The sequence below is a fragment of the Miscanthus floridulus genome, chromosome 9, assembly GCF_019320115.1.
Source record: "Miscanthus floridulus cultivar M001 chromosome 9, ASM1932011v1, whole genome shotgun sequence".
In the NCBI taxonomy this organism is placed as follows: Eukaryota; Viridiplantae; Streptophyta; class Magnoliopsida; order Poales; family Poaceae; genus Miscanthus; species Miscanthus floridulus.
The window spans coordinates 96,978,450-97,005,049 of record NC_089588.1 but is presented as its reverse complement, the minus strand read 5'-3'; the positions used below and the strand labels follow the sequence as shown (position 1 = coordinate 97,005,049).

Sequence of the window (26,600 nt, the reverse complement as noted above, 5' to 3'; positions counted from 1 at the left end):
GGCAGTGGTGATAAGAAACCGACAGTGATGCTGATTATCACTGTCGGTCTATTTTGAAAACCGGCAGTGATATATAAAAAATGAAAAAAAAATGTGCCAGCCCTCGGGTTTGAGCTTGGGTCTCGGGCTACAGAGTTCAAGACTTAACCGCTGCACTAGTATAGGATGTGTGCCAAGGTTTATTTATTTTTTCTTTTTGACCTTTAGATCACTTAATAAATTATAAAATTAAACCAAAAAAAATTGGGTCACTCGGGATTCGAACACGGGTATCGGGGCTAAGTTGCGGGGTCTTAACCGTTGAGCCAATAGGAGGTATTTGAAAGAAGTAGAAAAGACAACTTACTTATGCTGGGACCGCTACACGGCAATCACTGGCGGTTTAAAGAATGGCCCGGCAGTGATATCTCTACATCACTGTCGGTTTAGACTTATAACCGGCAGTGATGCTCCCCCATCACTGTCGGTTTATAATTAGAACCGGCAGTGATGAGGTCTGGTATAAAAGCCCGGCGCGGGTTGAAATTATCCAAATTTCAACCCCGCGCCAACCGTTCCTAGCCCCACGCTCCTTTTCTTCGACGCCGATGCCCGTGCACTGCCCCATGTCGGAGCACCCGTCCACCGCCCCCCCCGCGCCGCCATTCCTAGCCCCGCGCTCCTCTTCTTCGACGCCGACGCCCGTGCACCACCCCACGCCAGAGTACCCATCCACCGCCCCCACGTCGCCGTTCCCAGCCCCGTGCTCCTCTTCTTCGACGCCGACGCCCGTGCACCGCCCCACCCTAGAGCACTCCCCACGCTATCCACCACCCACACCAGAGCACCGTCGAGGCCTTCAGGAGCACGCGGACAGCTGCTTTCCCACCCCCACGGTGAGTGCGTGGCTCACTGCTAGCTTAGTGTTTGATGAAATGCCCCACGGTTGTTGTCTTCCCAATAGCAGCCGATTCCTATTCGATTGAGTTACATGATGTTACTCCTTAGTTTAGCTATCCTTGTATGTACATGCTGTTACATAAACCAGTTAGTTTTTCCCTGAAGAGATTATGCTACCTACTGATTTGTTGAGGACCTAGTAATCATGGCCCTAAATTGTTTGTTCCAGAAAAAAAGTTAAAAACAACTTTTAAAATTGTCTATCGATTGAGTGTTAAACTGTTGCTCCTTGGTTTAGCTATCGATTGAGTGTCAATTGATTTTGATGGAATGTATAGCATGCTTAAAAAAAGGCATCTATAGATGTTTGTTCTAGAAAAAAAGTTAAAAACAACTCTTAAAATTGGCTCGGCAGCAGCAGCAAGTATGATTACTAAACCACATTGATCTCCGAATAATAAACAGTCCAATTATTGAGGTAATTTTTTTATCATGTCAAGGATAAAGAACATTAAATAGATTTAGTTTGGCCATATAACTTGAATAATAACTCTTGTTCAGTGAGTTACCATTACCACTTACCACATGCCTAATTTAATTAAATGTATAGGCAACCATGGCATGGTATGTAGTGCATGTTGGTCACATGCCTAGGATTTATCAAACCTGGGAAGATTGCTATGCTCAAGTCAATCGCTACCCTAGTAATTTGCACAAAAAATACAATACAGAAGCTGAAGCTTTGAGGGCCTACTATAGTCATCCGGCCTACCTTGCAAACCATGGGCAACCGGCCTACTATGGTCCAATGAATGCAAATCATGGCCATCTGCTGGCACTGGAGATCGAAGAGAAGCCACCCGCCGGAGATGTGAAGATTAGGAGAATTGCTCCTTGGTCTTGGAAAGATGTCATGCTTTTATTTAGGGCTATGGTCATCGCTTTTCTTATTTGGAAGTTGATGTAGGCTTAGTTTCATAGAACAATAGGTGGACTTTGTTGTATGTGGTCAATCAAATAATGAATTTGTGCTAGGTGAACATATGCTATTATTTGACTTTGTTGTATGTGGACTTATTATTAGACTTTACATTAAACATATTATATATATATGAACATATGCTATTAGTAGTTGTCCGCGGTCAAAACTAACCACGATCGTGTCACAGCCATGACTCATCGTCGCCTGTTACCCCGTCAGATCGGCAACAAGAAGCGGCTGATATCGCTAGGACAGGAGAGCCGCATGATCCGACAAACTGTGACGGTGTCAATCAGGTCAGTGAGAACGAGCAGCCATGGACCCCGTCCGGCCTGCTCGATCTGGGTCAAAATGACCAAGATGGCCAGGTAACTTTGGTATCATGTGACTATGTAGCCACACACGCTAATCATTTGAGAGGATCATAGCTTACTTGGTGTCTCTAGCAGGAGCCTCCGCCGGCCGAGGAGCCAGAGGGTTCGGGTAGCAGGAAGGCCAGATCCAAGCGATGCGTGTCAAAGATTCCTATTGGTAGGAATGCACACTGGCACATTACTGAGTTCGATGAATTCAGGGATCCACTCTCACCGCCTATAGCTTTGACCAAATACAAGACTATCCTCGGGTTACTTGTTAGGGACTTCATCTCGATTAAGTACAGGAAATGGATTGGGAAAGATGATGACCGGTGGAGGGTTCCCGAAAGCGAGAAGGATTACATATGGGATGTCAAGATCCTAGAGTATTTCACTTTCCTAGCTGAGTATGACAGGGAGTTAGTCAAGAAAAAAGCAAAAGAAATCATGGGGACGTGCTTCAAGAATTTCAAGGGGACATTGTACAAGAATTTTGTCCTCCAAAATAAAGAACCAGATTTTGATGGTGGATAGTTTAGCAAGCAGAAGGACTTCTGGTAGGATTTCAAGGAATACAGGTTATCCGAGGAGTACATAGAACTGAGCAGGAAGAATAAGGAGAATTCACAGAAAGCGACGAATCTCATCATCTCAGCTCTCGTGGCTATGCCAAAAAGATGCCAGAATTTGAAGCAGAACTTCAAAAGATGGATCACCTTGCTAAGGAAGGCGTTGAGGTTGAGACCGCCGATTCAGAGCCCAGATCGGTATTATAATATATGGGGAGAAATGTACGGCATGCCGAGGACGGGAGCTTTAGCTCCTCAAATCAACCCATGAGCAAACTCATCCAGAGGATCTCCCAAGTAACTAAGGAGGTGAGGCAAGGGACTCGCACTTCTAATAGGGAGAAAGACGTGCTCACCCAAGCACTCAGAACCAAGGAGCACCCTAGTCGCACTAGAGGAACCGATGATGTTCCTTGGAAACTAGCATTCCCCCAAGAATCTAACACTTACCGGAGCCGCTCGAGGGGTAGAGCGAAACAGGAGGCAGAGTATTTGAGGAGATAAAGAGATGGAAGACAGAATGGAAGCACGGATTGAGGCGACTGTTGAAGCACGAGTCGAGCAAATTTTGCTGTCCAAGGGGTCAGTAGTATCACAAAACCCTACTCCTACTACCTTTAGCCCACAGTTTAGGGGTCGCAGCAACTGCAGATCGACCCCGCTCGACGAAGAAGAGGCGAATGTGCCGCATCCGATGGACGACATCACTGAACCCATCAATGTCAGGTTGTACATCTATCAAGAATGGACAAAGGACAAGGTGGCGCTCGGCCAGGCCTGACCTGTGGGAGACGGGATAATTAATGGCCGCCCAATTCCACTGGGGTACGCTTGCATCACCATTGATAGAATACTTGATAAGAAGTTTAACAAGATACCCATTGAGTACCTCGTAGCGGAAGATAGGCCAAAACTTGGTCAAAACAAGGGCTCTCAAGTGGCCTGGCGCAAGCGCTTCATTAAGCCTCACCATCAATTGTCCTCTGATGATGAGGACGACTACGAGTCTTCGCCCACCCGCGATGATCACTCACCATCTCCCAACAGAGATCACTCCCCTCCTCATCTGGAGCCATCACCCCCGAGAAGATGGAGGTCTCCTTCTATTCCTCCTCGTCCGACTCCATCTTCATCAACCCCGAGAAAAGAGACTCCTCCTCCTCCTCCTCCCCCTCCTCCTCCATCTTCATCAGCGCCGAGAAAACAGAATTCTCGTCGTCATCCTCCTCCTCCTCCTCCACCTCAGCCCAAAACAAGATCAAGGACATCCTCGCAGTCGCAAAAAAGGTCCTTGGATTCGGTCGCTAATGCTCCCAAAGTGGACCAACAGAAAAGAAAAAGGTCGTTCAGTGGCAGCGTTACCACCTTGATAAAAGAAAAATTTACAGCACACATCTCGAAGGAAGATTGTGTTAGTTTCTTCAATCTCTGTGCCTCACTGCATTTGTTTTTGTTGAAGTCTGAATTCGAAAGGCAAACACAGAATAAATACGCTACAACAAGAGACAAAGAAATACACAATAAAGATTTAAGGAACATACAGAAGTACGTCGAAGACAACCTAGGATTAACCATGGAAGAGGCCGCGACCATCTATTATGATGTACAAGGGACGGCAACACCGGCAATGAAGTATGAAAGGGGCAATCTTTTGGTTCCCGATGAGGAGTATAAAAATCTGACAACATATATGCGCCAGTTGCATGAATATTACATGGCTCAAGCAACAGAGATGGACGACTTTGGTTTTGAGGTTATTATCCGTTCGTCACATGTTTTCTATTATCCTGAAGAAGAGAAGTTCAATGTCGAGTGGGAGTGCTTGTTTCAGCTATACCAGAAATGCTCTCTCGATGTTCAAATGTTGACGCTATGGACTATGTAAGTACCCTACACGCACGATATTACAATTAACTACTCTCTCGAGACAAATTGTTAACTTTTGAGCACTTCCCATGGTTTTATGTAGGTGTATAGCAAAATTTTGCATTATAAAAAGCAAATGGGATTACATAGGCTTCTTGGACCCCTTGCGAGTCAATGAGAGGACATGTCTAGGCCTCTATGGATGTGACATGGAAGACCTAAAACAGAGATTGATTGCTGTTTTCGACGAATTCACGATGAAGAAGAAAACTCACATACTTCTAGCCTACAACTGCGAGTATGTGTTCTCGGCTTTTAATTTTATGCTTCTTTTTTTGTTAAGATTATTCAATAATTAGGATTATGTGATTATAGCAACCATTTCATCTTCATTTGTGTCAATCTTGCCAAAAATCTGATCGAGGTGTGGGACTCGAAGAAAAAATCATTTCATCATCTGGATGCACCGGTGGCAATGCTGAATTAGTAAGCGATCCTAATAACATATTATTTTCTAATCACACATACCGCTTTCTAATGTTTCTCCCCTTAATGTTGTTCAGTGTCCGAAGAAGACATATCGGTGGGACGCCGGTCCCATTCAAGGTTGTCGAAATGGAGGGGAAGTACCTGTCACAGCCGGCGGAAAACAATGAATGCGGGTTTTATGTAATGTGGGCAATGCTTCGCTACATCGGTGGGAAATCGGAAGAAGCCGATAAGTTGGTGTGTATAATCCCCATTTCATTTATGTCTGTTAATAATTCAATAAAATGATTTAATGTTCCTCTTTGGATATCATCTTTTTTGAATGACAATGCAAGAAATATAACCACCAAAGGCTGTTAGACATGAAGATCGTCGCACTGCAATCGGAGCTCGCAAAATTCATCTTAGCCGAGGTATTGAAAAAAGATGGAGTATTTTCCATTGCACACTCCGTGAGGTATAAGGACCAGTATGGCCCAGAGCAGCTCGTCAGATTATTGTAAGAAGTCCGAGAAACATGTGTGAAGTCCAAGAACATTTCTTTTTTATTTTGAGGGATCGAGATGTGGATAAGAACATTTGAATTATAACCGTAACATTTGTAATGTTTAATATTGATGTACCTGTCATCTACGTAGCGTATATAAAGCGAAACCCGATTCCACGAAAAAATATAAATTAAAATCAATTATAAAACAATAAATTGCGAACGTGACATAACTACCGGTTATCAGAAAACCGGCAGTGTTGTCGTAAACATCACTGTCGGTTAGCAACAAAACCGGCAGTGCTGGCACTGCCGGCTCGAGCCACGAACCGGCAGCGTTGGCTTAGCCATCACTGCCAGTTCTTATCACAAACCGGCAGTGATTCTTACTACAACACTGCCGGTTGAAACACAAACCGACAGTGTTGTTGGAACTGAGCTCTACCGGGTGGTCTTATGAACCGGCAGTGTTGGTGGAAATGAACACTGCCGGTTGTGTAAAGAACCGGCAGTGAAGTTGAAGAACACTGCCGGTTTGTAGGAACCGACAGTGATAGCTTACCCTTATCACTGCCGGTATGGTTGTGCCAGTTCAAAATCCGGTAGTGATGGGGTATTTTGAACCGACAGTGATGTGGTACCGTGACGTAGTGCTAGCCCATGTCTGACAGCCCTGATTTTATTTGACCAGTGATCTGACCGAGGCACATTACCAGCAAAGTGGCCCTATGAGCTGCCCCACTTTTGGTGCAGTATTTCTATAGTGAAGATATGCAAACATTCTGCACATTGGATTGAGGTCATATTGCATCTCTATTTTACACCTTCTAGCAGCCACCTTTTTATTAAGAATATTTTTTATAGCCTAGCAAGTCCAGATCAGAATGAAATGCAAAATATGGAAAATTAAGACAATTTTTAACTGGTTTTCTTCTGAATTCTTTATGTGGTTCCTGCCTAATGGTTCATGTGCTCTAAGTAGGAGGAACAGAGTTGGACAACTTGAAGAAAACTTTATTTCTCCCTTTGTTCTAAACTTCTAATATCTGAGCATCTAGCTTTTATTTTTGTTTAACTGCACAACAGCTTTGGTAATACCAGGCATGAGGCCATTCCTGCCAAACCTGTTGTAAATTTACTTAATTAAGATGGTAGTGAACTTGTCATTATATATAATATTCATTATGCGCCAGCCATGGGGTGTGATGGGGCGGCGAGTCCACGACAAGATGAGCAGTGCAGGATGAAAGGTGGGGCAAGGGGGGCAGTGGGGAGGTCGGCGTCAGCCCGGGTAGTGTGATTATTTTCCTGGCTGTGTGTTTGCTGCATCCATCTATTTATGTGCATCACCTCATCTTTGAACAAATGCATTCAGTGCTGTTTTGACCTATTATACACCCTTTTCAGTATGGATGCCATCGCTGCTCTACCAGAGGATGCCCCACTCGTGATCTTCTCCCGCGTGGGCAACGTCAAAGACCTCCTTAGCTTCGCCATGACGTGCAATTGGTGGGTGCACCGCTAAACTGACCCGGCCTTCCTCTGCGAGCACTTTAAGAGCAACCGCGCATGCCTCATCGGCTTCTTCTTCCAGAAGACAAGGTTCAACTTTAGCAAGCTGATGATCAGAACGGAGGGTGCCTCCATCTCCGCTCCCACCTTCATGCTACGCTTGTCTGAATTCTAGAGGAATCTGGATGGTTTGGAGAAATGCTGGAGGAATTCGTGAGAGAAAAACACTGTTCCGGATGAAAAAATAAGCGGATCAAGCCGGGTTTAAGGGCACGCGAACGGGGCCAATTGTCGCCACTGATCGGCCCCACAGAATGTTCCTTCACAGCCTTCGTCCCTGACCATGATGGCACCTTCAACTATGCCGAGCCCCTGGAAGCACACACCATGGGATCATCCTGATGCAGCTTGTGCCCCGCACCTTTGACTGCCCCAAGCCACCTGTGCTGCTCTGCCTCTGCAACCCTATCACCGGCGAGTGTCACTTTCTCCCGCCTCTGGAGACTCCCCACTCTCCTCCACCTCTTGGGTTGGATTATCCTGACGTTCGTCTTCAGGTCACCATGAACGCCATCATCACGGCCGCTGATAACAGTAACCTCGGCAGAGGGCAGCTGCTCCTCATCACCACCAAAGGATCTGGACCAGACAGTAAGGTGTACCTTCACTCGTACTCCATTGGCACACGCAGCTGGAGCACACCTACCAGGTGGCTAGAAGGGAGCCGTTACTCCCTGGTGCGTGATGGGGCCGCTGTTGTTCACCGCGACGCAGCACACTGGCTGTGCATGGATCGCAAAACTATGGAGAGCGCACACCAGGATGATGAGAACCTGTACAAACTCAGTGTGGAGGTGGGCACGGCGCGTATTTCCATGACAAAGCTTCCCTTCCATGCCGCCAGCTAACGGCTCCTCTGTGTCAGCAAGGACGACAAGCTATCAGTCGCTTGTATCTATGTCATGCATGTGACTCTTTGGACACAGCAAGAATGCGGAGAAGAAGGTGATGACATCCCTGCGCCGTGGCTCCGCACTGTCATCAGGATAACGCCAGACCCAAACTACCGCCCTCGAACTCGGTATGCTGCCTGCCGGCAGTGGTTTCGCCTTAACAATGGATCACTGCTCGTGCTGAACTGGGATTACCGTAGCTACTCAATCTTCATTCTTGACATCGAGAAGAAGGTGATGGAAGTGGTCAAGCACAGCTTCCTGTGTGAGAAAAATTATGAGGGAAATCTGGCGTTTGTGCCATACGAGATGGACTTGGTGAAGTTCTTTGTGCTCCGACTTGGTGGAATCTGTGAAGAATGAAGAGCCTCATCACCAATGAATGTCTTCGACCTGCTGCTTATCTATTGGATGATTTGGAAGCATCTGAATGAGGTCGCTTATTCAATGGGCTGCCCAGTGTGAACCATGCAGATGGACTAAATTACTTCCCAATATGTAGTCATCGGTGTATTCATGTGGATCCTTATGCAATGAATGTCAGACTAGATTTGGGCGTTGTCTATACACCTGGAATTTAGAATTTTGGTATGTTAGTAGATACTATAAAGTTTTAAGGTGTGCTGACAAATTTGGAAGTTTATTGGCTATTGAATTAATAATACCGTATGATTACTGATATGCCTTTATTATGCATGCATTTGCATTGAAAGTTTATACACCATAGTGGCATAAAAGGGAACATGTCAATATTTCCTGCATACATCACAATGCCATAAGATGGAATATACCAATATTTGCAGCATGCAATGCTAGGTGCCTAGGTTGAGGTATATTTCTCTTTCCGTATGACAGAAAACAGATTAATTGTTAGGAGTCAGAAAAATCTTCTATGCTTTGGCATATGACCAAGCAAGTTAGGATTATAGGAATATTATATTCAGTTTTTAGGCAAAACCAAACATTATGTGATCTGCTTGCGTACGTGTAAAGGAAGTCCGACATGTTTGGCACAGACCAGGCATACCCTATGAATACTCATGGGTACATGGCCGATTTTTTTTTCCTTAATCAATTGACACTTCAATATATTGTTATTTTCACCTACATTTTTTTCCAGCACTTAGTTTTTTTTTTCTCTTGTCGAGCCCTAGCAGCCCTAGGGTTTGGTTGGTCTTTAAGGTTTTATTCTGAAAAACAGTTGGCTCCCCTCCACAAAAGTGAGTACCCTTTGTTGCTTTGCTCGGAAAGCAATCGTTCGTCGTCACAAAATCACGATAGTTATCGTGTTGTGGTGGGGATCAATTTTACATGGCAACAACTGACTCGTGGGTTATAGAAAAGTAGAAACCCTGATTTAAGAGCTATTTCTGAAGTTGAGTCTACAAAACAAGAGCTCGAAAGTAAGAGTAGAAGATAGTAACCCTTCGATTCTAAATACACATCGTGTTTTAAGGGCCATTGTTGAAATTGTTGAAGATGCTCTTATAAACCTATAATCTTGGTGTGGGCCAAATTTATGTCGGTAGTTATGCACCTGACATTTCATCTCCATATTAGGAAGTGAGCACCAATGATGTGGGCGACGATGGACGATGTTGCCAAATTTATCTCCTAGAATTAAGGTATAGGCTAAGGGCATCTCTACTGAGGCTTCTAATCTCCCTACCTTCATTTTGAGGGCCGAGGGATTAAAAACACCCTTCAACAGGGTCCCTACTCTGACCCTCAAAAGTAGGAAGCCTCACATTTCACCCTCAACCCTCATTCCCTGAGCGATTTAAGGTGGTCCTAAATTTGTTTTCCACACATTGCAAAGCTTGTGCTAGTTCATTTTCCCCCACCCACACGCTTCTACTCCTATCCGCGATGCCTCCATAGACGCCATTGTCACTTGATGTCGTGGTCCATCCACTGCGGCATCCCTCCTCCCGGCATCCGCATTGGTCCTTCTTAATGCACCCTTCACCGACAGGGCTACCTTCTTCCATCCCTGCCACTCCTTCCCAGCATCGGCATCTCTCTGCCCTAGCGAGGAAACATCCTGTCTCAACACAAGTACGTCCACTCAGCGCGTCTTCCTTCTCTTTCAGCCCAGCTTCCACCCCACACCTTCTCCAGTGCGACCTCTTCTCCCGATGCGTCCTCCTTCTCCTCAGTGTGGCTCCCTGGGCTGCAGCCTTCTCCCTGCGCAGCTCCCTAATGTAGCCTCATTCTCCCTTTGCGTTGTGCAGTGGCGATGGTAGCAGTGGCTCCCCAACGAGTGGAAGTCATGGTCCAGCGGGATGTCATAGGGTCAGAGGGGAAGCAAGATCAACGTGCTATGGGCATGTAGCCGTTTATGTCATAATTGATCACCAAGTAGTCCAACCAAATGGCTAGCATCAATCTATTTGTTCTCTATGTGAGCTGATTTCTAGGCGAAAAGATCTAACCAAACACAGTGTCGGCCCTAGGGGGAGAGCACGGGGTGCGACGGACGAGGACCCAGCAGGGAGGGGCCTAAGCCTAGATATACAAACCCCTAGACCCTATAGTCCATTAGGCATCATCAACAAACTAATGAGAAGACAGAAGAGAGACAGACCGGGTGACCCAATAAGACAATGTCGGCCTTTCTTTCCCAAGCAGAGAAGCCACGCTGCACACTCTGATTGTGACTTGTGAGTTCGCGACGCGCCGATGCACGCACGCAGAGACAGCGAGCCGCGCCGCCATGGGGAGCTAGACCGCCGAAGACACGGACACGGCACATGACGACGGCGACCAGGAAGGGCTCCATGACGACGACATCTTGGTTCCTGCCTTCTTGCGAATTGTGATCGTCGATCAGTTGTTTCAGTTCATGTCCAGGTCCTAGGTATTTTTTCCTTGTTCATTTTTTAATCCAAATTAAATATTTGTATAGTCTTCCAGATTTCTAGTATTTTATACTCATGTAGCCATGGTTTTCTTCTAATTTAGGTGTTAGATTAAAAATATATTATTAGATTGTTTTCGTTTTACAAGTAAAATTAGCGCCTATATATTATAAGATTTTAGAGGGGCCGTCGCGGCGAGTTCGTCGGAGGGCCCTCACGATGAGTTCGTCGGAGGGCCCTCAAATCCTAGGACCGGCACTGCCAAACAACACGTAAATTCTAAATAGACACTACTGGAAACGCGTACTTTGCCGAGGGCCTGAGGCTTTGCCGAGGGCCAAATATCGAGCACTCGGCAAAGAGACTCTTTGCCGAGGGCCAGACACAGGAGCCCTCGGCAAAGAACGGCCCTCGGCAAAGAGGCCTTTGCCGAGGGTACGGCCCTCGGCAAAGACAGGCCCACGGCAAATCAAATCTTTGCCGAGGGCCTCGGCCCTCGGCAAAGTAGGCCCGTTGGGTCACGGCGGCCATTTCCCGTCAAACTTTGCCGAGGGCCACCCGTTAGGCCCTCGGCAAAGGTTCGGCAAAATTTTTTTTAAGTCTTTGCCGAGGGGCCCAGACCAGGCCCTCGGCAAAGATTTTTTAAAAACCAGTTTTCGGCCAAATTTTTTTTTTAGAAATCGGCTTTGCCGAGGGCCCGAGGCTAGGCCCTCGGCAAAGAAGACCTTTGCCGAGGGCCAGGATAGGCCCTCGGCAAAGATTTTTTATTTTTATTTTTAAAATTCTTTGCCGAGGGCCACAGGGTCAGGCCCTCGGCAATTTTTTTTTGGTTTTTTTAGCCCAGTTTTTTTGTGGTGCTACAATACATTGTTTTAACTCAATTTTAAAATTCAGGCCAATTTTGATTTTGTTTTGTATATTTCCTTAATTTATTTCGATTCTTTGATTTTTTTTAATATGTCAAATTTGAACTGCAGGTGCATGGAATATTGCAATGTAGTGTTTCGAAAAATGTTATTCATGTTATTTGGTGCATGTTGAGTCCCTATCCACGAGCTTGCATCAAATTTTCACGCATCTTGTTCGCGTAACATGGCGACCGACTTGCCGGGAAAGTGTTTTAAAATTATATAAAATCCATACGAAGTCCGAAAATCACGAAACTTGGCGAGATGTCATGTTATCGCATGTGTAGGCTGTGGTAAAAAATTGAGAAGGCTTCGAGCGAGTTGCGACGTCGGATGCCCAGTTTCAGGCATCCGACGTCGCAACTCGCTCGAAGCCTTCTCAATTTTTTACCACAGCCTACACATGCGATAACATGACATCTCGCCAAGTTTCGTGATTTTCGGACTTCGTATGGATTTTATATAATTTTAAAACACTTTCCTGGCAAGTCGGTCGCCATGTTACACGAACAAGATGCGTGAAAATTTGATGCGAGCTCGTGGATAGGGACTCAACATGCACCAATTAACATGAATAACATTTTTCGAAACACTACATTGCAATATTCCATGCACCTGCAGTTCAAATTTGACATATTCAAAAAAAATCAAAGAATCGAAATAAATTAAGGAAATATACAAAACAAAATCAAAATTGGCCTGAATTTTAAAATTGAGTTCAAAACAATGTATTGTAGCACCACAAAAAAACTGGGCTAAAAAAACCAAAAACAAATTGCCGAGGGCTCTTTGCCGAGGGCCTGACCCGTGGCCCTCGGCAAAGAATTTTAAAAATAAAAATAAAAAATCTTTGCCGAGGGCCGTGGATCTGGGCCCTCGGCAAAGGACCGAACCCTAAAAAAATTGCTGAGGGCTCTTTGCCGAGGGCCTTCCCCGTGGCCCTCGGCAAAGAATTTTAAAAATAAAAAATAAAAAATCTTTGCCGAGGGCCGTGCATGTGGGCCCTCGGCAAAGGACCGAACCCTAAATCGGGACGCAGCCCAAATTCCCGATCGGAAATTTAAATAAAAAAAAACACGGGACGTCTCCTCCCCACGCGCCAGCTCGCAGGCAGGCCCCGCGCGTCCACACGCCGCCGTGCACCCCGCCGCCGGCGCCCGCTGCTGCGCGCGCCGGACCCCCGCGCTCGGCCGCCCGCGCGCGCACCCGGACTGCCCCGCGCCTCCACCACGCCGCCCGCTAGCCCCGCGCAGCGCGCCGCCGCTGCGCGCTCCAGCCGCCCCGCGACAGTGTTGTTGGAACTGAGCTCTACCGGGTGGTCTTATGAACCGGCAGTGTTGGTGGAAATGAACACTGCCGGTTGTGTAAAGAACCGGCAGTGAAGTTGAAGAACACTGCCGGTTTGTAGGAACCGACAGTGATAGCTTACCCTTATCACTGCCGGTATGGTTGTGCCAGTTCAAAATCCGGTAGTGATGGGGTATTTTGAACCGACAGTGATGTGGTACCGTGACGTAGTGCTAGCCCATGTCTGACAGCCCTGATTTTATTTGACCAGTGATCTGACCGAGGCACATTACCAGCAAAGTGGCCCTATGAGCTGCCCCACTTTTGGTGCAGTATTTCTATAGTGAAGATATGCAAACATTCTGCACATTGGATTGAGGTCATATTGCATCTCTATTTTACACCTTCTAGCAGCCACCTTTTTATTAAGAATATTTTTTATAGCCTAGCAAGTCCAGATCAGAATGAAATGCAAAATATGGAAAATTAAGACAATTTTTAACTGGTTTTCTTCTGAATTCTTTATGTGGTTCCTGCCTAATGGTTCATGTGCTCTAAGTAGGAGGAACAGAGTTGGACAACTTGAAGAAAACTTTATTTCTCCCTTTGTTCTAAACTTCTAATATCTGAGCATCTAGCTTTTATTTTTGTTTAACTGCACAACAGCTTTGGTAATACCAGGCATGAGGCCATTCCTGCCAAACCTGTTGTAAATTTACTTAATTAAGATGGTAGTGAACTTGTCATTATATATAATATTCATTATGCGCCAGCCATGGGGTGTGATGGGGCGGCGAGTCCACGACAAGATGAGCAGTGCAGGATGAAAGGTGGGGCAAGGGGGGCAGTGGGGAGGTCGGCGTCAGCCCGGGTAGTGTGATTATTTTCCTGGCTGTGTGTTTGCTGCATCCATCTATTTATGTGCATCACCTCATCTTTGAACAAATGCATTCAGTGCTGTTTTGACCTATTATACACCCTTTTCAGTATGGATGCCATCGCTGCTCTACCAGAGGATGCCCCACTCGTGATCTTCTCCCGCGTGGGCAACGTCAAAGACCTCCTTAGCTTCGCCATGACGTGCAATTGGTGGGTGCACCGCTAAACTGACCCGGCCTTCCTCTGCGAGCACTTTAAGAGCAACCGCGCATGCCTCATCGGCTTCTTCTTCCAGAAGACAAGGTTCAACTTTAGCAAGCTGATGATCAGAACGGAGGGTGCCTCCATCTCCGCTCCCACCTTCATGCTACGCTTGTCTGAATTCTAGAGGAATCTGGATGGTTTGGAGAAATGCTGGAGGAATTCGTGAGAGAAAAACACTGTTCCGGATGAAAAAATAAGCGGATCAAGCCGGGTTTAAGGGCACGCGAACGGGGCCAATTGTCGCCACTGATCGGCCCCACAGAATGTTCCTTCACAGCCTTCGTCCCTGACCATGATGGCACCTTCAACTATGCCGAGCCCCTGGAAGCACACACCATGGGATCATCCTGATGCAGCTTGTGCCCCGCACCTTTGACTGCCCCAAGCCACCTGTGCTGCTCTGCCTCTGCAACCCTATCACCGGCGAGTGTCACTTTCTCCCGCCTCTGGAGACTCCCCACTCTCCTCCACCTCTTGGGTTGGATTATCCTGACGTTCGTCTTCAGGTCACCATGAACGCCATCATCACGGCCGCTGATAACAGTAACCTCGGCAGAGGGCAGCTGCTCCTCATCACCACCAAAGGATCTGGACCAGACAGTAAGGTGTACCTTCACTCGTACTCCATTGGCACACGCAGCTGGAGCACACCTACCAGGTGGCTAGAAGGGAGCCGTTACTCCCTGGTGCGTGATGGGGCCGCTGTTGTTCACCGCGACGCAGCACACTGGCTGTGCATGGATCGCAAAACTATGGAGAGCGCACACCAGGATGATGAGAACCTGTACAAACTCAGTGTGGAGGTGGGCACGGCGCGTATTTCCATGACAAAGCTTCCCTTCCATGCCGCCAGCTAACGGCTCCTCTGTGTCAGCAAGGACGACAAGCTATCAGTCGCTTGTATCTATGTCATGCATGTGACTCTTTGGACACAGCAAGAATGCGGAGAAGAAGGTGATGACATCCCTGCGCCGTGGCTCCGCACTGTCATCAGGATAACGCCAGACCCAAACTACCGCCCTCGAACTCGGTATGCTGCCTGCCGGCAGTGGTTTCGCCTTAACAATGGATCACTGCTCGTGCTGAACTGGGATTACCGTAGCTACTCAATCTTCATTCTTGACATCGAGAAGAAGGTGATGGAAGTGGTCAAGCACAGCTTCCTGTGTGAGAAAAATTATGAGGGAAATCTGGCGTTTGTGCCATACGAGATGGACTTGGTGAAGTTCTTTGTGCTCCGACTTGGTGGAATCTGTGAAGAATGAAGAGCCTCATCACCAATGAATGTCTTCGACCTGCTGCTTATCTATTGGATGATTTGGAAGCATCTGAATGAGGTCGCTTATTCAATGGGCTGCCCAGTGTGAACCATGCAGATGGACTAAATTACTTCCCAATATGTAGTCATCGGTGTATTCATGTGGATCCTTATGCAATGAATGTCAGACTAGATTTGGGCGTTGTCTATACACCTGGAATTTAGAATTTTGGTATGTTAGTAGATACTATAAAGTTTTAAGGTGTGCTGACAAATTTGGAAGTTTATTGGCTATTGAATTAATAATACCGTATGATTACTGATATGCCTTTATTATGCATGCATTTGCATTGAAAGTTTATACACCATAGTGGCATAAAAGGGAACATGTCAATATTTCCTGCATACATCACAATGCCATAAGATGGAATATACCAATATTTGCAGCATGCAATGCTAGGTGCCTAGGTTGAGGTATATTTCTCTTTCCGTATGACAGAAAACAGATTAATTGTTAGGAGTCAGAAAAATCTTCTATGCTTTGGCATATGACCAAGCAAGTTAGGATTATAGGAATATTATATTCAGTTTTTAGGCAAAACCAAACATTATGTGATCTGCTTGCGTACGTGTAAAGGAAGTCCGACATGTTTGGCACAGACCAGGCATACCCTATGAATACTCATGGGTACATGGCCGATTTTTTTTTCCTTAATCAATTGACACTTCAATATATTGTTATTTTCACCTACATTTTTTTCCAGCACTTAGTTTTTTTTTTCTCTTGTCGAGCCCTAGCAGCCCTAGGGTTTGGTTGGTCTTTAAGGTTTTATTCTGAAAAACAGTTGGCTCCCCTCCACAAAAGTGAGTACCCTTTGTTGCTTTGCTCGGAAAGCAATCGTTCGTCGTCACAAAATCACGATAGTTATCGTGTTGTGGTGGGGATCAATTTTACATGGCAACAACTGACTCGTGGGTTATAGAAAAGTAGAAACCCTGATTTAAGAGCTATTTCTGAAGTTGAGTCTACAAAACAAGAGCTCGAAAGTAAGAGTAGAAGATAGTAACCCTTCGATTCTAAATACACATCGTGTTTTAAGGGCCATTGTTGAAATTGTTGAAGATGCTCTTATAAACCTATAATCTTGGTGTGGGCCAAATTTATGTCGGTAGTTATGCACCTGACATTTCATCTCCATATTAGGAAGTGAGCACCAATGATGTGGGCGACGATGGACGATGTTGCCAAATTTATCTCCTAGAATTAAGGTATAGGCTAAGGGCATCTCTACTGAGGCTTCTAATCTCCCTACCTTCATTTTGAGGGCCGAGGGATTAAAAACACCCTTCAACAGGGTCCCTACTCTGACCCTCAAAAGTAGGAAGCCTCACATTTCACCCTCAACCCTCATTCCCTGAGCGATTTAAGGTGGTCCTAAATTTGTTTTCCACACATTGCAAAGCTTGTGCTAGTTCATTTTCCCCCACCCACACGCTTCTACTCCTATCCGCGATGCCTCCATAGACGCCATTGTCACTTGATGTCGTGGTCCATCCACTGCGGCATCCCTCCTCCCGGCATCCGCATTGGTCCTTCTTAATGCACCCTTCACCGACAGGGCTACCTTCTTCCATCCCTGCCACTCCTTCCCAGCATCGGCATCTCTCTGCCCTAGCGAGGAAACATCCTGTCTCAACACAAGTACGTCCACTCAGCGCGTCTTCCTTCTCTTTCAGCCCAGCTTCCACCCCACACCTTCTCCAGTGCGACCTCTTCTCCCGATGCGTCCTCCTTCTCCTCAGTGTGGCTCCCTGGGCTGCAGCCTTCTCCCTGCGCAGCTCCCTAATGTAGCCTCATTCTCCCTTTGCGTTGTGCAGTGGCGATGGTAGCAGTGGCTCCCCAACGAGTGGAAGTCATGGTCCAGCGGGATGTCATAGGGTCAGAGGGGAAGCAAGATCAACGTGCTATGGGCATGTAGCCGTTTATGTCATAATTGATCACCAAGTAGTCCAACCAAATGGCTAGCATCAATCTATTTGTTCTCTATGTGAGCTGATTTCTAGGCGAAAAGATCTAACCAAACACAGTGTCGGCCCTAGGGGGAGAGCACGGGGTGCGACGGACGAGGACCCAGCAGGGAGGGGCCTAAGCCTAGATATACAAACCCCTAGACCCTATAGTCCATTAGGCATCATCAACAAACTAATGAGAAGACAGAAGAGAGACAGACCGGGTGACCCAATAAGACAATGTCGGCCTTTCTTTCCCAAGCAGAGAAGCCACGCTGCACACTCTGATTGTGACTTGTGAGTTCGCGACGCGCCGATGCACGCACGCAGAGACAGCGAGCCGCGCCGCCATGGGGAGCTAGACCGCCGAAGACACGGACACGGCACATGACGACGGCGACCAGGAAGGGCTCCATGACGACGACATCTTGGTTCCTGCCTTCTTGCGAATTGTGATCGTCGATCAGTTGTTTCAGTTCATGTCCAGGTCCTAGGTATTTTTTCCTTGTTCATTTTTTAATCCAAATTAAATATTTGTATAGTCTTCCAGATTTCTAGTATTTTATACTCATGTAGCCATGGTTTTCTTCTAATTTAGGTGTTAGATTAAAAATATATTATTAGATTGTTTTCGTTTTACAAGTAAAATTAGCGCCTATATATTATAAGATTTTAGAGGGGCCGTCGCGGCGAGTTCGTCGGAGGGCCCTCACGATGAGTTCGTCGGAGGGCCCTCAAATCCTAGGACCGGCACTGCCAAACAACACGTAAATTCTAAATAGACACTACTGGAAACGCGTACTTTGCCGAGGGCCTGAGGCTTTGCCGAGGGCCAAATATCGAGCACTCGGCAAAGAGACTCTTTGCCGAGGGCCAGACACAGGAGCCCTCGGCAAAGAACGGCCCTCGGCAAAGAGGCCTTTGCCGAGGGTACGGCCCTCGGCAAAGACAGGCCCACGGCAAATCAAATCTTTGCCGAGGGCCTCGGCCCTCGGCAAAGTAGGCCCGTTGGGTCACGGCGGCCATTTCCCGTCAAACTTTGCCGAGGGCCACCCGTTAGGCCCTCGGCAAAGGTTCGGCAAAATTTTTTTTAAGTCTTTGCCGAGGGGCCCAGACCAGGCCCTCGGCAAAGATTTTTTAAAAACCAGTTTTCGGCCAAATTTTTTTTTTAGAAATCGGCTTTGCCGAGGGCCCGAGGCTAGGCCCTCGGCAAAGAAGACCTTTGCCGAGGGCCAGGATAGGCCCTCGGCAAAGATTTTTTATTTTTATTTTTAAAATTCTTTGCCGAGGGCCACAGGGTCAGGCCCTCGGCAATTTTTTTTTGGTTTTTTTAGCCCAGTTTTTTTGTGGTGCTACAATACATTGTTTTAACTCAATTTTAAAATTCAGGCCAATTTTGATTTTGTTTTGTATATTTCCTTAATTTATTTCGATTCTTTGATTTTTTTTAATATGTCAAATTTGAACTGCAGGTGCATGGAATATTGCAATGTAGTGTTTCGAAAAATGTTATTCATGTTATTTGGTGCATGTTGAGTCCCTATCCACGAGCTTGCATCAAATTTTCACGCATCTTGTTCGCGTAACATGGCGACCGACTTGCCGGGAAAGTGTTTTAAAATTATATAAAATCCATACGAAGTCCGAAAATCACGAAACTTGGCGAGATGTCATGTTATCGCATGTGTAGGCTGTGGTAAAAAATTGAGAAGGCTTCGAGCGAGTTGCGACGTCGGATGCCCAGTTTCAGGCATCCGACGTCGCAACTCGCTCGAAGCCTTCTCAATTTTTTACCACAGCCTACACATGCGATAACATGACATCTCGCCAAGTTTCGTGATTTTCGGACTTCGTATGGATTTTATATAATTTTAAAACACTTTCCTGGCAAGTCGGTCGCCATGTTACACGAACAAGATGCGTGAAAATTTGATGCGAGCTCGTGGATAGGGACTCAACATGCACCAATTAACATGAATAACATTTTTCGAAACACTACATTGCAATATTCCATGCACCTGCAGTTCAAATTTGACATATTCAAAAAAAATCAAAGAATCGAAATAAATTAAGGAAATATACAAAACAAAATCAAAATTGGCCTGAATTTTAAAATTGAGTTCAAAACAATGTATTGTAGCACCACAAAAAAACTGGGCTAAAAAAACCAAAAACAAATTGCCGAGGGCTCTTTGCCGAGGGCCTGACCCGTGGCCCTCGGCAAAGAATTTTAAAAATAAAAATAAAAAATCTTTGCCGAGGGCCGTGGATCTGGGCCCTCGGCAAAGGACCGAACCCTAAAAAAATTGCTGAGGGCTCTTTGCCGAGGGCCTTCCCCGTGGCCCTCGGCAAAGAATTTTAAAAATAAAAAATAAAAAATCTTTGCCGAGGGCCGTGCATGTGGGCCCTCGGCAAAGGACCGAACCCTAAATCGGGACGCAGCCCAAATTCCCGATCGGAAATTTAAATAAAAAAAAACACGGGACGTCTCCTCCCCACGCGCCAGCTCGCAGGCAGGCCCCGCGCGTCCACACGCCGCCGTGCACCCCGCCGCCGGCGCCCGCTGCTGCGCGCGCCGGACCCCCGCGCTCGGCCGCCCGCGCGCGCACCCGGACTGCCCCGCGCCTCCACCACGCCGCCCGCTAGCCCCGCGCAGCGCGCCGCCGCTGCGCGCTCCAGCCGCCCCGAGCTCGGTTTAGCCCCGCGCCCCTCACGCCGCGCGTGCACGCGGGTCGGCCCCGCCCGCCTCCACCACCGGCCGTGCGCCCCGCTGCCGCGACTCGCGCCCCGCCCTCGGCCGCCCAGAGCCCCCAGCGCACCACCAGCATGCCCAGACCGCCCCACCCCCGCCACAGTGGCGGCCGAGGTCGCGCCCTGCCTCCGTTCCCCATCTCCATCGAGCAAGGGGGAGGTCGACCGCCCCAGGCGGCCCCTCCGGTGGCTCCCCCCTCACCGGCCTTCCCGCCCCGACCCCAGCCCCCAGGCCGCCCCCGTCGCCGGCTGCTGTTGGAGGGGAGGAGGCAGAGGGTGAAGTTGGAGGAAGAAGAGAAGGAGAAGAGGAGAAGGAGGAAGGGGAAGAAAAGGAGAAGAAGAGGAGAAGGAGGAAGGGGAAGAGAAGGAGAAGAAGGGGAAAAGGAGAGAAGAAAGGGAAGAGGGGGAGAGGAGTACTCCAACGCCGCTCGACCTCGCCGAAGAAGAAAGTGACCTCCGCACCGCGACGCCCGACTCCACCGCAACCCTAGGTAAAACTCTCGTTGTCGGCCTTCGTGCCGTATGTGGTTGTGTGGGCCTTCGTGCCGTAAGTTGTTATGAGGGCCTTCGTGCCGTTGTGGTTGTCGGCCTTCGTGCCGTTTTGGTTGTGTGGGCCTTTGTGCCGTAAGTTGATATGAGGGCCTTCGTGCCGTTGTGGTTGTCAGCCTTCGTGCCGTTGTGAATGTCGGCCATCGTGTCGTTTTTTTGTAGGTTTTGGAAATCTCCCCGTGCAGGGGAGGTGCTGCCGAAATTTTGAACAAAAAATAACCTATTGTCTTTTTATGCAGGAGAAGAGTACGTCGGAGGGGACCCGGAGGACCCCGATCGTCTTCGTCGATGTCGCGGTTCTGCCGTCACTGCGTCGCCTCGCCACTGCGTGGATTCGCCACTGCCCCGCTAGCCTTACTTCACCGACACCCTAGGTATAAATAACCTCTTTTTGCGCATGTCTGTCATAGCCCGCGCGTAACCCAGTTAGGCGTCTCTCGTACGAAAGAGATACGGTCGTAGGTATGTGGATCTTTGCGTATCTGCGACCGTATCTATTTCGGATTGTCCACGTTTTTTGGACAGCCCGTGGATGCGTTGATGGGTTAGTTTCCATGGTCTGCTCCGGTCCGGGAAGGAGTTTCGGAAACACCTCCCTGTTGTTCTTCGGATACACACTCTCCCTTGCAGGACGTGTATCGGGAGAACAGCGGGGAGGTGCTGCCGAAATTCTGTCTCAGAGAGGAGCGGAGCATGGAAACTGACCTCATCTACGCATCCGTAGGTGGGATTAGGACCTATCCTCACCTATTAGACAGTAGGAACACCGCGTAGATGCAATTGATGGTCACGATACTCTATGCTGTAAATGTTAAAGGATGGAGGACCGTCAGTGGATGTACACGGGCTGGAGAAGTGGGAGTGACTACGACTATGAATGGGTGAAGGGGACAGATGGTTTGTTGAAACATGCATTTGGCCCAGGAGCAGGAGGACATTCTCTAGTTTGGTGTCCCTGCAGCAAATGTGACAACAGGAGAAAAGTAGACGAGAAGACCATGGATAGACATCTTGTGTTCAATGGTTATATGCCTGGCTACCAGCAGTGGATCTACCATGGTGAAGCAGATCGTATAAGAGCGGAGGTGGTGAGAGCACGCCTCGAGGCTTTTGATGATGATGCCGGGGTAGCAGACATGCTAGATGACGCCCACCAAGCTCACTTCGCTGAACGACATGAGAAGGAGGAGATGGAGGAATCCGCAAAGGACTTTTACAAAATGTTGGACTCGGCACAGAAACCCCTTCACGAGCGTACAATGATTTCTCAGCTAGATGCGATTGGACGCGTAATGGGGTTGAAGGCCGAGTTAAACCTGAGTCGAGAAGGCTTCGATAAGATGTTGGCCGTGTTTGGCACCATGCTACCGGAGAAGCACACTTTGCCGACGAACTTGTACGAGGCAGAGAAACTCCTTCGTATGCTTAAGATGCCGTATGACAAGATACATGTTTGTCCGAAGGGGTGCGTCCTATTTAGGAAAGAACATAAGGATGCAAATTACTGTCCGAAGTGTAAATCCTCCAGGTACCTAGAGGTAGACTCTGGTGATGGTCAGAAGAAGCAGCTTTCGATCCCCGCGAGAGTGCTACGTCACCTTCCTTTCCTACCGAGGATCCAACGGCTATTCATGACTGAGGAATCCGCGAAACAGATGACATGGCACAAAGATGGTAAACGGTACAATCCTGGGAAGATGGTACATCCGTCTGATGCTGAAGCATGGACGTATTTCAATGACAAACATCGTGACAAAGCAGCTGAGGCTCGGAATGTACGTGTCGCGCTGGCAACAGATGGGTTCAATCCTTATGGAATGATGGCTGCCCCATACACATGCTGGCCCGTTTTTGTTATCCCCCTCAATCTCCCTCCCGGCATCTCCTTTCAACGGCATAACGTATTCTTGTCGTTGATAATTCCTGGACACCTGGGGAGTAATATGGGTGTGTTCATGGAGCCTGTGATTGATGAATTGATCCACGCTTGGGAGAAGGGGGTATGGACATACGATCGAGCTACAAAGACAAGCTTCAAAATGCATGTTTGGTACCACTACTCCCTGCATGACTTCCTGGCGTATGGGTTATTCGCCGCCTGGTGTGTTCACGGGAAGTTCCCATGCCCAGTATGCAAGGAAGCCGTGAGGTTCATTTGGTTGAAGAAGGGTGGCAAGTATTCGTTGTTCGACCAGCATCGTCAGTTCCTCCCTCTAAACCATGAATTTAGAGAAGACATCAACAACTTTACGAAAGTTGTTAAAGTGACAGACCCTAAACCGCACTTGACGACTGGTGCCGAGGTTCGTGTTCAGATAGATGCTCTCGTGCCCAATGAAGAAGGTGGTTTTGTGGGATATGGTGAGGAACATATGTGGACTCGTAAATCCAGCTTGACGAGGCTCCCCTATTTCGATGACCTTCTTTTGCCACATAACATTGATGTAATGCACACTGAAAAGAATATCGCCAAGGCACTTTGGGGAACTCTCATGGACACTGACAAGTCTAAGGACAACGTTAAGGCTAGAGTGGACCTAGCGACGTTGTGCGATAGACCGAATCAAGCGATGCAGCCTCCTAGTGGCCGAAATAAGAACTGGAAAAGGCCTAAGGTCAATTTCGTCTTGCAGATTGATCAAAGGAGGGAGGTACTAAAATGGATGCAGATGTTAATGTTTCCAGATGGATATGCAGCGAATATTAGCAGGGGAGTGAACTTAGGCACTATGCGAGTCAACGGCATGAAGAGTCATGACTACCACATATGGATTGAGCGGCTTCTTCCGGCGATGGTCCGAGGCTATGTCGCTGAGCATGTCTGGCAAGTGCTGGCAGAGTTGAGTTTTTTCTTCCACCAGCTTTGTGCCAAGGAGATATCTCGGACCATCGCTTAGGACTTGGAAAAAGCGGCACCTGTGTTGCTCTATAAGCTGGAGAAGATCTTTCCACCCGGCTTCTTCTTGCCGATGCAACATCTGATTGTGCACCTCCCGTCCGAGGCACGTTTGGGGGGCCCATGCAGGCCCGTTGGTGCTATCCGATCGAGAGATGTCTAAAGACTCTTCGCAAAAAATGTACAAATAAAGCCAGAATTGAGGCTTCCATTGCAGAGGCATGCCTTCGGGAGGAGGTGGCAAACTTCACAACGCTATACTACAAGCCGAACCTTCCTAGCAATCATAATCCACCCTCACGTTACAATACTGGCGAAAATGAATTGACCCTGAGCCTTTTCCAAGGCCAACTCGGCAGCGCAAGTGGATCAACCCCAAAGCTATTGGGAAATGAAGAGTGGCGCAGTATCATGCTATATGTGTTGAATAACCTTACCGAGGTGCAGCCGTTCATCAAGTAAGTTCTCAACGAACTTATTTCAATATGTCATCACTATTCTGCATCCAACCCCATTGATTCTCGTTCGGACAGGGAATTTGTTCGTGAATTCTGGCATCAATCAAGGGATCCTACCTCGCATGAACAAGACACCCTTGTTTCGCGGGGTGTGGGAGCGGGGAGGCCTGATTTCATTTCTTGGTTCAAACAAAAGGTAATGTCCAATTTAGCTCGTACGTTCGATCGTCCAAGGTGATCGTACGTTTGATTAATATAATGATCTATCATGATTCACCTTGCAGGCCCAGACCGATTCGTCCATGAGCGACGAGTTGAAACAGGTTGCAAACGGCTGTGATGTTAGGGTGAAGTCATTTACTGGCTATGACGTGAACGGATATCGCTTCCACACAACAAGTTACGAGCAGATTCGGCCCAAACGAAAAACCACAAATAGCGGAGTTTGTACGTCCGGCACTGATGGCCTCGACTATCATGGTAGAGTTGAGGAAATCTATGAACTCTCATTTTATGGAGACGAACCTCTTAAACCTGTCATGTTCAAATGCCACTAGTTTAATCCTCGATCAACGAGACGAACCCCTCATCTTGGGCTAGTGGAGATTCGAGAAGATTCCATCTATCCTGGAAAAGATGTCTACATTGTGGCTCAACAGGCCGTGCAAGTGTATTATACTCGATACGCCAACCAAGACAAAGAGGATATTAAGGGTTGGGCTATTGTGCACCAGGTATCTCCACATGGTAAACTACCTGCCCCAAACGATGATGATTACAACTTCAACGCAAACACATATGATGGACAGTTCTATCAAGAAGATGGGCTACCAGGCACGTTTGAGATAGTCTTACCCGAAGCAATCGAAATGGAAGTAGACAACGAAATGGTTGATGACGAGGTCGATGGAGATGTGGTGGTAAATGCCAAGGACATAGCAATGCTTGAGCGATTACTTCTAGGCAATGACGACGATGACAACATAGAACCTTCGGATAGTGTTGCCCATTTGGACAATTTTGACAGTGATGATGAGACCTATGATCCCAATCATGAAGATTATTCCTAATACATGTAATACTATGGTTTTTTAATTTATGTTTTGTTTATATATTTTGAATCTATTTCTAATATATGTACTAATTAGTCTTGTTCATTCTTTGTGATTGCAGGTGATTGGACAAAGATGGCGAGCAGACGTCCACGCCGTGACACGCCCTCGGTTTACGGGAGAGACCGCCCTCTCCTTCGAGGTGAGGGGTCGTCGTCCGGGGTAGCGTCCACAGGAGGTGACGAGAGGAGGACCAGGGGCAGCCGCCGCAGGAGGCAGCGGTCTCCTCCCACGACACGTGACGAGGTGCTAGAGGAGGAGCACGTGATGGCCACGGCCTTGTCCTCGTCGGAGGACGAGAGGGGTCAGCAGACGGGCGAGGGAGGCGAGGCGCTCGAGGGCGAGGGAGGCGAGGCGCTCGAGGGCGAGGGAGAGGGTACCGCTACCCAGACTCTCTACGAGCGAGGTCCCGCGAGCCTCCCTCCGGTTCCGCTTCCTCACAACCGCTCAGTGATACGGCCTATGGCAAAGAGGTAAGTAACTATGGATGTTATCACAACTACTTCATAAGATATGTTTTGTCGGGTACTCCAGCACGCACCCCCACGAGCATCCTTGGTGTTTTGTGCAGGAAATGGTACCCCGGCATTGTGCAACTGTCCGAAGAGCCGGTGGTGCGGGAGCCGGCCTCCAACTAGGACAGGTACGCGCTGGTCACGGATGACACTTACCGCAACAAGCAGGAGCGAGTATTGGCGGAGTTTTGGGTAAGTCTCTCTCGCACAATATTGCTTAATACATCGCATTCATTGGTTAAATCTTTTATTGAAATAATGAATGGATACATTGGTTTTGTATGCAGAAATATTTCAAGGCCGAAGAAGGACTTGAGGCCCAGGCGGATCGGGCGGCTGCCGCAGCTTGTAGGAAGTACGTCACCGAGATGCACCACCATGGGCGCGTCTAGGCCCACATAGACTACTACAGGTCGGTACTTAGGCAGTTCCTCCCCAAGCCTCAAGCAAGACGGATTACGCTGACCCGGGACCAGTACCTTGAGGTAGGCGAATAACATTCATAATGATTCGTTCTGATATTAAGTAGGTTCAATTTCTTCTTATATGTCAAATACTCGATGACTTGTAGGTGATTCCCTAGTGGTGCCGATCGTATCCTGAGTGCTGGGCCATGATCGTGGACAAGTGGTTATCACAGGACTTTGTTGACACGCACGAGAGGCAGCGGGAACAGCGTCTGATGAGGCAAGGTCCAACTCACCATCAAGGCAGTCGTAGCCTCCCCGGATACAAACAAGCATACGTAAGTGATTTCTT

General features: G+C 47.8%; 2 pseudogenes; both read left to right on the top strand.

Moving 5' to 3' along the window:
* Positions 1 to 587: 587 nt before the first annotated feature.
* LOC136480359 (uncharacterized) lies at positions 588 to 8,456 on the top strand (annotated as a pseudogene).
* A 5,468-nt stretch (positions 8,457 to 13,924) lies between these two features.
* On the top strand, positions 13,925 to 15,557 carry LOC136480358 (uncharacterized; annotated as a pseudogene).
* The last annotated feature ends 11,043 nt before the right edge of the window (positions 15,558 to 26,600 follow it).